This window comes from Mus musculus, chromosome 8 (genome assembly GCF_000001635.26).
Source record: "Mus musculus strain C57BL/6J chromosome 8, GRCm38.p6 C57BL/6J".
NCBI lineage: Eukaryota > Metazoa > Chordata > Mammalia > Rodentia > Muridae > Mus > Mus musculus.
The window spans coordinates 118,318,874-118,335,184 of NC_000074.6; the positions used below are offsets into that span (position 1 = coordinate 118,318,874).

Here is a 16,311-nt window from a genome sequence, read left to right on the forward strand (position 1 = left end):
TCCTTGGAAGGGTCATCTGTGAGCTCTCCTTTTAATATGTCACTAATTCTCATTGTGTGATTGCTGGTAGGATGGAGCAGCAGGCTTACAGATCTCTTGACTTCTATGCCTGTGGAAGTCTATACCTGTTGACATCTATACCTGTTGAGTTCTATACTTGTTGACTTCTAAGCTCCATCACCATCACCCTCAGCTCCAGACAAAGGCATGTAGAGAGGATTTCTTATTAACATCACCTGTCAATAAAAATGCCGATGCCCAGTGAGCTGAGGCAGGGAGTAAGAAAGAGGTGGGACACTGGTAGGAAGAGATAGGATTCTGGGAAATAGTGAGAGCGTGAAATAGTGAGATTCAGGAGAACATCAGAGAGCTGTGAGGGGAGACATATGTAAACCATCAGGTGGATGAAGTCAGGGAGACACTGGGGAGACTCAGAGAAAGGAGCGGGGCTGGGACTGAAGGAGAGGTAATTCACCAAGTGGTAGACATAGGATAGTTTAAATGGTTAAATAAGTTAAGAAGTAGTCAGGGACTGAGTCAAAGCTTATGGCCTAGGCATTTAATAATAAATAATTAGTCTCAGAGTTGTCATTCTGGGAGCAGGACTGGAAAAGGAAAAACAGAGTTAAAATGTATTTTAACAAAGTCCTGCTATAACTGTGCCCCTCAGGCTAGTTTTGGGTTCCTAACTACATATCTATCACTGATAAAAAAAACCCTCTGGGAGTCCAAAGTTCAAGTGTTACTCACAGTTCCCAGTTCCCTCCCAAGTCCTGTGCCTCATATTCTCTTAATCTCCCACTTCCACCCAGAGGTGGTCAGTAGGTAGCCCACAATCTCCTCCTTCGGGCCTCTAATGGGATGCCTCTTCTAAGCCGTGATTCCCTTCTCCTGTCATTATTTTTCTTTTTCACACTGACTCATTGACTGTTTTCTATAGGACTTCTTTAATTCTCCATAGCTTTGGGGGAAGGTCTCATTTTTTTTCTCTTGGAAGATGAAATATTTTACTTCTTAATGCCCCACTTTTGGTATCCCAGAGAGTGCCTGGCTCCATGTGGGAACTCAGTAGATTACTGTCTCTATCTGCTGCTCATACTCAGTTCTCTGTGCTCCTTTTTTATGCCGCTCGTTCATTCATTCATTCATTCATTCCAATGAAGCCTTGCGTGTCAACAAGTGGTTAAGAGTGAAGTGACATTATAACAAAGATCTATAGGAACACTCCCAAGAAGCAAAAATAGCCATGCGATTACATTCTTCATGGCTGCCAACATTCTGAATTGTGACTCTAACCCTGACACTTATCTAGTCTTTGTACTTCATGTAGTAAACACGTAAACACATAGATCCAGTTGCGTGCCTTGGTAGACCTCAGACTTCCAAGAGATGTGGTGCTGTGTAAACAAGTCTAGGAGGCATGAGGTCTACACATGGGAGATACAAGGATGAAATGGAAGGGACTGATCTTTTCTGAGATGGGACATGTCCCCTTGCCGTATGGTGCATTGTTTAGGGCAAGACAAAAGAGTGTTCACATTGGCATGGGTACAGGGAGGTTGTAGGGATAAAAGACCACAGAAAGGTGCCACAGGCACAACTACACCTGACTCTCCCTTCTTTCACCTCTTCTTACACTCTTTTTTTTTCCATACTGGAGAAAGAACCCAGGGTCTCACCTGTGTTAAGTGCTCAGCCATTGAACTATGCCCCAGCTGTGTTATGGTTTCTCCTTCTCTTCTTTTTTCTCAATACTTGGCATGGAACCCAGGTCCTGACACACCCTAAGCACCACCTAGCTGCACCACAGCTCTGGCTGGCATGGGCTTCTTCATTTGTACCTAGAAACGTCTCAGTGTGGGTGTCTTGGCAACAAAAGAAACTGTACTGGCATCAACTCTTCTGAGTTCTTTCAAGTGGAAACACTTTAAAATTTTTGTCCCTGTCTGGCATTGTGCTCACTTACACATTTTTTTCCCTACATGTAGGATGTGTTAGCATGTTAATTAAGCCTACAGAAGAGACATCTTCTTTATCTTCCAGCTCTTGGAAAGATGGGACCCAGGGACAAGGAGAAGAACAAAGAGCATTTGTGTGGGGTATCCTGCTGGTGTTTATGGTTTCTATTATGAGGAAAGAGAGTTGGTACCCCAGAGCATCCCAACACCTTCTGTAGGAAGAGAGTTCATGGGAAACCCAACCAAAGTCTCCTGGTCCTCCTGTGCATGCTAGGTGTCCACCTGGCCTCAGCTCTCTCCCTCTATTGCCTACTTAAATTTCACCTCTTTCGAAATTGGCTTTTTAAAGACCTCTTTCTTCCAGTCAGACTGGAGAACGCACCCTCAGCTAATAACTGTAGTTGGCTCAGTTGGTTTTCATCTTCGGTTTTATGGGATTTGAAATGAATAAGAAGGTGAAGCAGATGAATGGGCATAGAAAGTGGGGGGCGGCTTTGTGGTGGGGCGTATTGTCCTCTCTACCTATCTCTGTGTCAGGCTGGAAGCCTAGGCTGTCAGCAGCATGAGTAGACACCTGGGATTGATAGTTCCTTGATTCTTGTACCCTCAAGGCTACACCTGGGCAAACCCTGTGTTAGGACCACATAAGACCAGAAGGGAGGTCTCTCTGGGGACCCTAGATGACAGATACTTATACTTGGAAAACAGTTTTGAGAAATAGGATGCATGTCAGCCATCTTCTGTGCTAACATTTTTATTTCCAAGTGAATTATTTCATGGATGTTCAAGGTGGGGGCACCTTGGGAAGAAAGAAGGAAAGAAAGAATTATTTATAATTGTGGTGTGTGTTGGCGGGAGGGGGGCTGCCTTCTGAGAAACGGTAGATGACAAAGAATAAGTTATCTCTTTATAGATAGAATGTGGCAATAATTGCCTAGTGTCTGGCTTCAGAAAGTCATAATCTATTAATTTGATGGATATCAAAAAGCCGTAATCTGCCAATCAGGTGTCAGAAGAAAGAGTGCCTGGGAGCTTTGAAGCGTGACATTTAGAATACTGATGGATACCTTTGTTTTCATTCCGACTGTGACGGGTGGAAAGATTCAAACACTTGCAGCCAGCACACTCAGGGGTGAATATCATATCGACAGTCTTAACAATTTTGCAACTTAAAAGTGCTATTGGATCAGTATGTTGGATGGGGGGGGGAGAACTATAAAAGTCACCCTACAGTGAATTACAGGGAGATAATTTCATCCTACATTCTCACTGACATTAGCTATTATGGGATGGGCTCCTTCGGTTCAATGTGAACTGAGCCTGAGATGACTTCTTTGTAGACTCCCGTGGCCGGCTTTTACTTCTCTCTACTATGTGGATATATTCGTGAAACGCAGCAAGAGGCGCCAAGGAGAACGCGCTAGTCTATTCGTGGAATGTCAGGTTGATGGAAGGAAGAAGCTGGCGGTGTCACCCACAGGGAGAGAGCTACAGCTCCTCACAGACCCTATAAGCTAGCTAGCTGCTGTGAAGAAAGACACCACGGTCACTGACAGGAAATGGTTTTGACTCCATAGTTCCTTGACGTCACGTCACGTATCCAGAAGCCAAACATAGCTGCAATCTCCCCATTATGATTCCGGCAGTAGAGACGTGCTAGGTATTTCAGAAATCACTTTTATTTTTTAAAAAAGAATGAGACAATAGCTTACGGAGCCCGGGCTGGCCTCAGAGTTGCCATGTGGAACTTTGAACTTTTGATCCTTCTGCCTCCACCTCCCAAGCACTGGGATTGAAGGTGTATGCCACCATGCCTGGTTTATGCAGGGCTGGGTTTATTCATGAAACCCAGGGTTTCATGAATATGGGGCAAGCTCTAAAGTAACTGAGCTACATCTGTAGTTTCTGTGTACTTAAAAAAAATGCATACAAAGATCATTCCTAGGGCAGAGTTCACCACACCACTAACATCATCTTCCTGGGACCTGTAAGCATAGCTCAGGCATGTTCCTTTCTGCTTTTCCTCTGCTGAAGGTCAAGTTAAAGAGGACATTATCCTGAAAGTTTAACCTCTGTGACTTCTTTCCTTAATTCAGACACCTTGTTAAAAAGTACAAGAATTTAAAGCCAAGTGTGATGGATGGTCTGTATATGCTGGGCCCAGGGAGTGAATGGCACTATTAGAAGGCGTGGCCTGGTTGGAGTGGGTGTGTCACTGTTGGTTGTGGGCTATAAGACCCTCATCCTTGCTGCCTGGAAGCCAGTATTTTGCTAGCAGCCCTCAAATGAAGATATAGAACTCTCAGATCCTCCTGTACCATGCCTGCCTGGATGCTGCCATGTTCCTACTTTGATGACAATGGACAGAACCTCTAGGCCTGTGAGCCAGCCCCAATTAAATGTTGTCCTTATGAGAGTCGCCTTGGTCAGGGTGTCTGCTCACAGCAGTAAAACCCTAACTAAGACATCAAGTGAACCAGATCCTGCATGTAGTCACATAGCTATGCTGGGTCTGCATTGTGCACCCAGAGGTCAGAGCGGCCATCTGCTGCAGGCTTCTTACCCTCAGAGGAATCAGCTCCCCTAGGCTTTGCTCAAATTCAGTCCCATTTCTATTTTTGAAGAGAAGAAGGGAGAGAGAGAGAGAGAGAGAGAGAGAGAGAGAGAGAGAGAGAGAGAGGCTTATTAAGCACAGTTGTGCTCCTCAGCACTTGAGGTGCTTTTTACGTGATACTTTATCTTCAGTAATGATCTCATCTCTGCTCCTTGCCCTCAGTGACTCACTCACATGATGAGTCCCTCTGTTTACCCACCCCCCAAGCTCCCGAGCTCCCAGCACAGCTGTCTACCTGCTCTCTTTCCTGTGTGTCTGAAAGGCACCCCGGATTTCACAGTTTCCAACTCAACTAATGATCTTCATCCCTGGACCTCCCTGCTTGGTGTCCTTCCCCCATTTCTCTCTAGCTGGCTCTGTCCCTCTCTTGGATACAGGTTTGATTCTGTTCACTGTGTCTGGTAGACATTGCAGGAATCCGCCTGCTTCTCGCACCTCTGTTGGATGGCACCCGTCTGAGCTACCTTAATTTCTGCTCTGGATATCAGTATGTCTCCAGCCGGTTTCACCACAGCCATTTGATCTGTACTCTTCTAGCTATGACGTACTCTTGAAAGTGTCAACGGGATGGATATGGCCATGGCACTCTATTGCCCAGCATCCTTCAATGGCTTGCTACATCTACAGGGAGTAAACACAAGCAAGGCCTTCCTATGTGCCGCTAGCCTCTGTGTGGGACTCACTTACCCATGTCCATGTCTTGACACCATAGTCTTTACACACAAGCCACAAGGGTCTTTGTTCAGTTGCTGAGACCAGCCCACGGGCTTGCCCTGGTCCCCTCTGCTACCTTACCTAAAGCCTTTCCCCCAGGCTCAGCATCCTGACTCCGTTGGGTCTCAGCTCTATTGGCAGATCTTAGGGACGGCTGATCCTCAGTCAAGATTGTTTGTCCTCCTTTTCTCTTGGTAACCATCACTTGGCTCTTCTCTAAAGCTCCAGTGACAGACAGAGAGATTCCTATTTACTTATGGTGACCATGTGATAAGTTCATGAGAGATTTGGGGGGGGGACCCGCTGAATCCCACTGCTGCTGAGCACAAGGCTTGGTGGTGCATAGGTTATTAATAAGTAATGACTGAATTAATGGATACCTGGGTCAGGAAGACAAAATTAGACTCCTCCAACAGATCAGAAATATAGAGTTCATTCTTAGTAAGAGTTTGGAAGAATCAGAGACATGTTTCAGGTCCAATATTCCAGGTTCATAAAACCTCATACAATATTATGTGTTTATTTGTGTATGTGTGTATGTATATATGTATATATATATAAAACATATACACATATGTTATATTATATTATATTATATTATATTATATTATATTATATTATGCACAACAGCAATAGTAGAGTTGAGGGAACCTGACACCACAGTGACACAACTTTTCTTTCATGTGTACCCATGAATTTCTGAAAGTAGGAATTGGCTATTGTCCCTGAAACACATCACTTCCTCTTTTTCTGTCTTCACAGTTGCAGCATGTCTTGGATAAGTCTTTCTTTAAGAGTCCAAGCGAGGTGAGCTTGCCTTCTGACTTTGCTCTTACAGGTTCACCATCTCAGAGTAATTGATGGCTTCTTGACTCCTGTTGGAAAAATGGCTGCCAGTATGATCTAAGGAAATCTATAGTCTCAAATCAAGCATAATCTTATCACGTCATGATCAGAATAGGAGGAGTACTGTTTGGGAGTCTTGGATGTACCTTACTCATCTGCAGTCCTCTGTGCCCTCTCTGGTGGCCTCTTCAATTCTCTGGGGGAAGCATCTGTCATGGGGCTCCTTCTCCCAGAAGCACACCGATGCCAAACATGTTGTCTGTTGGCCATACAGGCCCACAAATGAATGGGTGGTTGATTGATCATGTCTTCACATTGTCTGTTGAGCATACAGGCCCACAAATGAATGGGTGGTTGATTGATCATGTCTTTACATTGGTATAATCCACAGGGTTAGACCAAGGGGAAAGCAGGGGGAGATCGAAACACAACCTTTACTAATTCCAGTTTAAAATACAAGCTCATGTTCTACAGGAAGGCTTCATATTCTTTAGCTTTAAAAGCTCAATTTTCTGTGTCACTGTTGCTCCAGTTCCGAGTAATTTTTTGCAAGGTATGAGTGTTTGCTTTTAGCTTATCTCCTCTCAGCCCCGGCGGTTCATCCCTGAAGGGCAAGGACTTGTTCTGTTTATCCTCTTATCCTTGGAAACTCTCGTCACCTTAGCTGGTCCCAAGTACTCAAAACTTTTTCTTGACTGAAACAAAGCCTTTCACAGAGACAAAGGAGCATGGCAGGAGCAGAGGGCTGAAGGGAGCCGGATGCTGGGCCTTTGCTTGATTTGTGGGCGGAGCACCATTGAGTGATTATCCGGTGATGCCAACAGTACATGTCTGTTGCTTGGCAAAGGTGAACCCTAGTTGCCCATGGAGAACCAGAGCTTAGAGAGGTAACACTTTGTGACAGTCACATCCTTAAAGAGCCTGGACCACCACACTCCTCAAAATATTGTGAAGTCTATATTAATTAAGGAGATCCTATTCTAAAATGAAGCACAAAACTAAATCGCTTTCAGTAACCATCTCAGAGAGCCAACCTCAGTGTGAGGGACTGTGAGAGTCCAGGGAACACAGACACTACAATTTGGAAGTAAGAACGCCAAATCAAAGGACGGTTGGGTTGGACACTACTATGGGTGATGGAGGCATACTCTCCACAAAGCCCTCCTAAGAAAGCCATAGGAAGCACTCACAGATGTCTTGTGTTTTTTGGGGGGGTGGGGGGAAGGCTTGTTTCTCATTGCTCATTAGTCAAGGCAGTGCCAGAGATATCATCTCCCTTGCATTCTTCAGTCATGTCACTATGACCCATAGTCTGTGTTCCCTGTGGTATTCCACTGCAAGATGTCTGATAAATCAGGGGAAAAAGTGGGAATGAGAGGCAGAGACCAAACCAGGTGCTCCCTGTTCACACTAGAACTAGCTGGTTGTCAGGGCTGGGACTAAAGAGCGAGTGGGCAGGAACTGACAAGTATCCAGAATACGTTCTAGTTTAGATATGACCTTAAAATAATTTATAAGGACCCATGCCCTTTAAGAATAGGCCTATAAACCTGAAAGTCCATGTGGTTTAATTCTTAGTGGAAACAGTAAGAAATTAACACTTGAGAGGATGGTGAAGTGTGGAATCTGAGGCAGAAGATAACTATTTGACAAGTCTAATATAATACAGTAAATAGAAACATAGACTATCATCAGACTATTTGCATCAGACTATCACAGCTTTGAATCCTGCCTCTGCTGCTTCCCATGGTAACCTTAGGAAAGTATTGGTTTTAGTTTTATCATCAGAAAATGTGAAAGTAAATGGTAACCCTCATAATAGTCAAAGGTTTTACAATGGGAAATTTTTTCTTATGCTTTGAATAAGAATGTCCCCATAGACCCCTGTATTTGAATGCTTAATCATCAGCAAGTGGCACTACTTAGAAGGATTAGGGGCTGTGGCCTTGTTGGAGGAAGTATGTCACTTGGGTGGACACACTTTGGGGTTTCAGAACCCCTGCCAGGCCCATTGCCTCTCTCTTCCTATTGCCTGAGGATCTAGAGGTAGGATTCTCAGCTCCTTCATGTGTACTGCGTGTTTCCAGGCTTCTGCTCATGTTGATAATGGACTAAACCTCTGAAAGTTTAAGCAAGCCCATGAGTGCTCTCCTTGATCAGAGTTGCCACAGTCATGGTGTCTCTTCATAGCAATAAAAAACCCTAACAAAGACAGAACCCTAATAACAGTCCCTGTTGGTACCAGGGACTTGAGTATTGCTGTGATTGATAGACCCAACTATGCTGCTTGTTGGTAGAGTGTGGACTTTGGCACTTTGGATTAGGAAGTGAGTTGAACACTTTAAGCAGGGCCATGCTAGTAGGAGCATGGAAGACAATGTTGCTGAGAGCAGTGTAGATTATAATGGTCTGTTTGAAAGGTTTCATAGGACAAGAACATTAGAAAGTGACCTGGGGTCACTCATGTGATATTTTGGTGAAGACTATGGCTGCATTTTTCCATTATTTCCCCCCCCCAATCTTCTTGAGGCTAATTTGAAGAGTTTTGGGATTAATAGTGTTAGCAGAGAAGATCTCAAGACAGCCTAGCATTGACTGTGTCATGTGGTTACTAGTGGTCACTCTTATACCAATCTATAATGAAAAGGAGCCAGGAAAAATACAAAATGTATAGTTTGAGGAGGAAAAAGGGTACCAGGAAGAGTAATGGAGCTAAGTCCATTGCTCAAAACAGTGAAGGAAACCACTACCAACAGAAAGTCAAAAAGCTGATGCAGAGGTAGTTAAATGAAGGGGCCATATTCCAGCAAGTGGAAACTTGGCAGCTTTGGCCATGTGGTTCTAGCTTTAGTGTCAAGGATACAAAAAAGAAGTTGTGAAATATTCCTCCTTGACTAAAGAAAGCCATTGAGGCCAGGACTGCATCAGGGGACTCCCTGCATGGAGGCCCAGAGAGACCATTTCAAGAAGCTGTAAAGAATGAAGCTTAGATTTCGTTGGAGGTCCCAGGATGTTGGAAACACCAGAGCTGTGGGGTATCTGTCAAAGAGAACTAACAGGGTATGGAGACAGCCCAAGAGAGAGAATCGTGTTGCACTCAACAAACCTGAAAGGAGTTGAAGATCTGCATAGTCCTTGAACATCAGACATGGACTATTTTCAGAGATGTGGATAAACTTGAAGAAACGAATGAAAAGTGTGTGCCCTTGTGAAAGGCTGTCACTACCCCAAGGCCTGGAAGCTCGAGGTGAAAGAGATCATAAACATCTCTATTAGAACTAAGTGGACAGGCTCCTGGGATTGAACCCTGTGGGGAAAGCTTGTGGGGGAAAGTAGTATGAGCTTTCATCTGTCCTGTAGGTTCCTTCCATGAAGAAAGGAACTGGAAAACATGAAAGAGAGCTAGAGCAGAAGGCAGCCCATGTGGCCCAAGGACCTAGAACATGAATGAATATAGCAGGTATGGAGAACTGACCTGAGAAGTCTGTACACACATGTAGTGTTCTTGTCTCAAAGAAACCAGAGCTTGGGAGTGTTCTGTCGGATCCAAAACAATGAGGGCTGTATTTCTAGTTGAAGGAGCATTACTCAACTAGAAAAAGAGTGAACTCATTTATATCACTTACCCTTGTGCCACTATGACAGAATAACTCAAGAGGGGAAGGATTTATTTTGGCTCATGTTTTGAGATGGTAAAGTCCATCATGGCAAGGAACACACCATGGAGTTCAGCAGCGTGTGTGTCAGGAGGTACATCTTGGACTTTTTACATCTCAGGGGGGTCAAGGATCAGATAGAACTATAGTTACCTTAGCTCTCAAAGCCAATCCCCAATGATCCCCTACTTGTCTGAGAACCATGGGATCACTCCACATGAAGACCATAACATCACCCATGATGCAACCTGGATAAGTCGTGATAGCAAAATGCTGAGCTCGATAATCCAGGGGGGGGAAAAAGGATCATGGACAGCATGATCTCAAAGACAGGAAGAGTATAAAACAGACACAGGATTCAGATTTATGGTTGTTGGCAATAGGAGAGAATGGGATGAAAGTGGATGTTGACGGGATAGGAATCCTCTCTGGGGAGATTGTACTGTCAGAACAGGACAGTAGTGATGGCTGTACAGCATGGTAAACATAATCAGTTCCATCAGTGGTAAATCATGTGTCATGTTTAATCCATCATAACTAAACCATGAAGTAGACAAGAGGGAGCTGTCTTCTGTAAAGTTCAAGTGTTCCCCTATTCACGGACTGAACAGGGCATCTAAATGCACTTGATCTTCACTAGCTGGGAACTTGGTAGAGAGGAAACTGATGCTATTCAAGGTGCTCTTACCTTTGGGTAGTTCAACCATTCAAGCCAGACCCACTTATGGTTCACCCGAGGGCTCTATCCAGCTGCTGAACCTAGTATTCACACGCAGCGATGATGGGGCCCACCCAGATCTCAGGAGCAAGGTTTAGTCAAGATCTGAAAAGAGGTGGTCACATCAATACCACCCTAGCTGCCCTCAGGTTTGGCTTGAGGACCTGTGTGCTCTGCTCTGTCTTCTGAGGACCTAACTGAGTAGACACCAGATATCTATTCACTGGCCCCATACTGTCCTGTTGTGTCCTCTCCTTTTTCCCATCTCCACTCTTCATATCCCTCCTAGCTCTTCCTCCATTTCCCAGATCAGCTACTGCTTGCAAGTTCTTGTCTGGGGATTTATAATATCTATAAAGTAATACCAGATAACATTGAAATCTCATTATGAAAGTACAGCAAGAAGAGACTGGCTTGTGCTCGTTTTGCCGTTCCTGTTTCCAATGACAAGGCTGTCTTTATGTATCAGACAAATCATTGTCATCGCTCCTCAGATATCAATGTCAGCAGCATCCCTCAGGGAGGGTGTTCAAAGTGCAGATTCCTAGCCTTCTTGTTCAGATATGCAGATTCAGTACTTCCAGGGGCAGGGTCTGGGAATCTGCAATGATCGAGTTCTACCTACTAGTGTGTGTGTGTGTGTGTGTGTGTGTGTGTGTGTGTGTGTGTGTGTGTGTGTGTGTGTGTGAAGGGCAGCTTGTCATTCCTCATGATACTAGCCACCTTGTTCTTGAGACAGTTTCTCACTTCACCAGAGAAGGCAGCATGTCAGCTGAGTGGGCAGCCAGTGATCCCAAGGAGGATGGTTAATCTCAATTGTCAACCCCATGAGATGAAGAGTCATTTGCAAGGTGGGCCTCTGAGCATGTCTGTGGGGGCTATCTTGATCAGGTCAATTAAGAAGGGAAGACCTGCCCTCTATGGGTGGCGCCATTCCCTAGGCTGAGATGCTAACTAGTTTTTAAAAGGGGAAAGTGAGCTGAACATAGTATCCATTGTGGATACACCCTGCCCCAAGCCCCACTTCCATGCCTTCCCTACCAGGATGGAGTGTAATCTTGAATTGTGAGCCTAGATAGCCCTGTTCTCCCTATGTTGCTTTTTTTCATGGTGTTTGATCACAACAAGAAAAGAAATGGACACCCATGGATCTGCTTGTATCTGCCTCTTAGCACTGGGTTTGCAAGCGTGTATCACCAGGCCAGGCTTTTCTTTTAATACCGATTTTAGGAATCACATTTGGATCCTTATGCTTTTGCAGTGAGCTTTTTCCACATGAGCCATCAGAATGGAAACAGTCGTGATGTCCCGAAAGGCTGCCTGCGGAGGCTTCTGGGAGCTTCTGGTTGGGATGGCGCTCCTACAACTCTGGTCCCTGGGACCCTGCAGAGAGAGTCCATTCACTCTTTCCTTTCTCTTAAACTGGTGGGAATCCTTGGTCATGTGTGCAGTTAATTTCAGCCTTTAATAATCATTAAGTAAAGAGAGTGAAATATCTACAGTAAGTAATTACATAAAACATGCTTCTGGCAATATTTGCCCCCTTGGAAATTCAAACAGGAAGTCTCCAGGGAGCAAGGTTGTATTCTTGGAGGTGGACACAAAGTAATTGAGCTTAGCTAATGGAGATAATTAATTAGGAAATGGATGTTCTCACTTCGGAGAAAATTATTGGAAGGATCTCCCAGAAGGCTTAGCCCCTCTGCTCTTGCTCAAATCAGTGGCATCCAGAGTGTGACAGCTCAGCCACACAGAGTAACTCAAAGGGCAGAGAGCTGGCCCAGTGATGTGGGCCTGCAATCCTAGGTACTCAGGAAACTGAGGCAGAAAGATCACTGGTTCAAGGATGGAGAGCTGGGTTATAGGGCTAAAGATGAAGCCTAGACTTGAGTGCTTGCCTAACATTACAAGGACCTGGACCAAAACCTCACTACTGGGCTCAGAATGCAGCTCCAAGGATTGAACCCAAAAGCCCTGTGTTCAATCTCCAGTAGGTGTGGTGGTACACACCTTTAATCCTAGCACTTAGGAGATAGAGGCAGGGGGAGAAGAAGTTCAAGGTTATTCTGGGTTGAGTTAGAGGTTAGGCTAGTGCACATAAGTCCTATCATAGAAAAAGTATATCCATGATACTATTTGTTATTGTTTTAGATAGTTTGTTCTTAAAGAAAGGCTTTAGCCAGAAAGATGCTTGGCTCTAAGAATGTTCTCCATTTAGGAAGCTGTACTGGATAAGGCCAAGGTTTGAGTCCCAGCTTCTCTGTAGAAGCTCTCTGTAGTTGGCCGTGCTTGATAGTCATCCTTAATGGAGCTTGGTACTTTGTGCACAGGACTTGCAATAATAAATGCAGTCATAAGCATCCGGTGACACTGCTCTTCAGAAAACAATCTGGGAATGAGAGGACACTACCCAGGTTCTCCCTGTGTAGGCCCTGGGCTTTGGTTCCTATGCTGGGTTCCCTTTGTGACCCTTTTCTGCCCAAGTTTGCACTGAAAGAGCCTGCATTCTGGCCTGATCTTCCTGGCTTGCCTGCTCGTTAGCACCATCTTCATCTCTTCTGGTTCCAAATACTAAGGCTTTCTTGTTTAATGTGTCCGGCCAGTGGGCCTGCTTCTGCTGCTTTCAAGAGGCTGACCTTCAACCTTCCATCTTAGCCCTGTAGTTTGCAATGCAGTGGGAGCCTGACAGCCCAGCGGTAAGGGCGAGCATCCCGGTCCTTTAACCCCATCTTCTGCAGTTTGCTCACTTCTGGGTCAGCCAGGCCAAGGAACATGCAGTATGTTTAGAATCTAAAAGCCTACACATAATGTTGCCCTTCAGTCCTTCTGGGTCAGCAAGACAGGAGTCGGGCCTTGGAGGTCAGAAGCAAGGCACGTGAGCACTCATGGGTTGAAAAATGCATCCGTTACCCAGGCTGAGGCTCGTTTGTCTTGCCCACCAGCTATCCACACCATTGAACTCAATCGATAGTTATTGAATGAGAGAGAAACTGTGGCCCAGGCTGAGGAGGCAGAGACCTGTTACAGATGATATTTGCGCTTTCTGGTGGTGGCAGATATTACATTAGGTGCCCATCAGGAACTGTCACAGAGAGGCATTTGTTTTCTCTGTTGATAAAGGCATGTGCTTTGTATTCTTTTGTAGAACCAACAGATCTATAATGTATGTTCTTTTCACTCTCCTATCTTCCCTTCTCTTATTAAGTTTATGGTAGGGAGTCGGATGGGGAATGTCTGTCCTGCTGTCTGTCCCTTCCTAAAGGCAGTCTATATACAAGGCAGTGGAAGAGGGGAGGGACGAGGGCATGGAGAGTGAAGGTCAGAGCGAACAGATCCTGAGGAGTTATAGACTCATGTCTTTTGGGGGAAATGGTCCAATAACAGGGACAATACCTGGGTTTAGACAGTGGCAAATGCCCATGTGACAGGTCTTTAAGGCCCTGTTCTAGAGCTCAGAACAAAAGGTGACTCATGTATATATTCCTGAAAATGATGCCACCTGGGCCACATATGAGCATCTCAGGGGATCATTTTCTTAGATAAGTACAGCCCCTCTGTCATATCCGGGAGAGAAAAATGTGTGGGGAGCCACTATCCAGTACTGGCTGTCTTGGACTGTTTGCCAGGAGTCTGAACCTATAGTCAGTTTTAGCAACTGATGTCTGCTGTGTGACACAGACGAAGCCATTGGGTTGCATGGACTGACTGCATGTTCACCGTGATGGTTTAACAAATACGCAATGAAGTTGTGGTTCGGGGAGTTATTTCCCGATAGCTCTTTAAAAAATGTGAACACTAGGTAGATTCTATCTTGAGTCTATATTGATTCTGCAGAATGAAAGTACCTACAAGAGCTCTTGACTCTTTGTCTAAATGATTGAGTTCTTTGGCATGGGAAGATAAGGTCCAGAAGACAGAACACTAGGTGGATTATCCTCTTCAGAACCAACCTGCAGGCATATCAGCGGCCACTCAGAGCCCAAACCTTAGCTCTGGCCTAAGTATGCTTAGGTTCTTAGGTTCCTAGGTTCCTAGGTATGCTCTCCTGGGTGTGGCTTCCTCTTCTAAGTTGAGGAAGGTAAAAATTGGAGAGTAATTACCACACTCTTAAAGGAGTAATGCTTAAAATTTGCTTGGAAATGATTTTCAATGACTGTTCAGGCTTAATGCAATGCTCTGAGATGGGGCACCTAGATCCTAGGTAGACACACAGCTTACAGTGACAGCTGGGATGCTCCCTACCGAGCCACACATGAGTTATCATGTTTCCACGTGTGACTCCAAGTGGAGTCTCCCACAGTAAGGTCAGCTGTGGGGAAATGATCCAACCAAGGGGGTAAGTGCTCCAGTGTTATTGGAGACACATTTTGGTTTACAAACTTAGCAAACACGGAGTGGATTATAAATGAGATCCCACGCCCTCTTCTGGTGTGTCTGAAAACAGCTACAATGTACTTACATATATAATAAATAAATTTAAAAAAAAAAACAATAAATAAGAGCTCAAAGGCTGGGCTGTCACAGGCCAAAGCCCTGGCAGGGTCTATGTCTGATGAGATCTGCATCCATATACCTGACTGTCTCTGATCCCCTCATCTTGGGGAGTAGGAAGTGGGCTCTATGGAACCTCTGCCATTGGAACTTTAGACACATTCTTGGGGGCTCTGTTCTCATGATCTAACTACTTCCAACAGCCTCTTCCTCCTAATATGAATGGTTTTGATTTAACGTACAGATATTCTCTCTCTCTCTCTCTCTCTCTCTCTCTCTCTCTCTCATATTTGTATTCATGTTGCAGGTCCATGTATACATTCACATGTGTGTGCTTGTATGTGGAGGTCAGAGGATCATTTCTCAGTAGGTGCCCACCTTTCCTTTTGAGACAGTTTCTTGCTAGAATGTGTAGTTCTCAGACTAGGCTAGGCTGGCTGCCCAGTGAGCTCCTGACATCCCCCTATATCTGCCTCCCCCACACTGGAATTAAAACACCATGTCACCATGCCTCTTTTGTTTGTTATGTGGGTCCTGGGGTTCAGACTCGGGTTCTCATGATTATGTGGTAAGCACTTGACTAAGCCGTCTCCCCAGAGTCCTCAATTAGGGGGAGATACAGATATTGAAAACATAACACAGATCATATAAAAACATTTATGTAGCAAAAAATGACCAGTTGATCAACAACCCTCAGCTGTCAACAGAGACATTCATTGAGCTCAGGTGAGTATGTTGGTACATAAGACCTCTCAGTCTATGAAGCCAGTGGGTATCCTAGAACATTTATTTTTGTGGGCGCTCTCTGCCTGGCATTCTTTGCTTTTCATTAATCCTTGGCTCCCAGGAAGAGGTTCAACCAAGTGTAGAAAGTTCTACCATGCCTAGGGTCCCATCTCAGAGGTTTTAAAACAGAACCTCTATCTTAAAGAGACCATCTGGTGAGTGTGTGTGTGTGTGTATGTGTGAGTATGTCTGTCTGAGAGTGAGTGTGTGAGAGTGAGTGTGTATGTGTGAGTGTGTGTGTGTATATATTCATCATACTTAGTGATGGATTTCACAAAGATACTTTCATTCGACTGTATCACACCCTTACACCACATTCACGCCCCACACCCTCTGCGTCCCCCTCCCTCCTGCTAGTTTGCTACCTTTCTTCAAATGACCCTACTTCTCCCTCATATACATGAGTGGCTTTCAGGGGTACCTGTTGGGAATGGCTCCACCCACCCCATGGCGCCCTCTTGTGGTTATGTCAAGATGAGTCGGCACAGAGCACCGAGAGAGTCAAGGTGGAAAGAATGGGTGGAGTTT

At 44.9% G+C, this 16,311-nt stretch overlaps 1 protein-coding gene and 1 long non-coding RNA gene across 4 annotated transcripts in view; one reads left to right on the forward strand and one right to left on the reverse strand.

Moving 5' to 3' along the window:
- The window catches only part of Gm51555, a 60,370-nt gene extending 45,374 nt beyond the window's left edge, over positions 1–14,996 (reverse strand). For both annotated transcript variants that reach the window (XR_003947471.1, XR_003947470.1), the window contains exon 1: positions 6,279–14,996. This is a non-coding gene — a long non-coding RNA (predicted gene, 51555). The remainder of the gene's footprint in view (positions 1–6,278) is intronic.
- The window catches only part of Cdh13 (cadherin 13), a 1,184,913-nt gene that overhangs the window by 178,857 nt on the left and 989,745 nt on the right, over positions 1–16,311 (forward strand). The window lies entirely within an intron of this gene.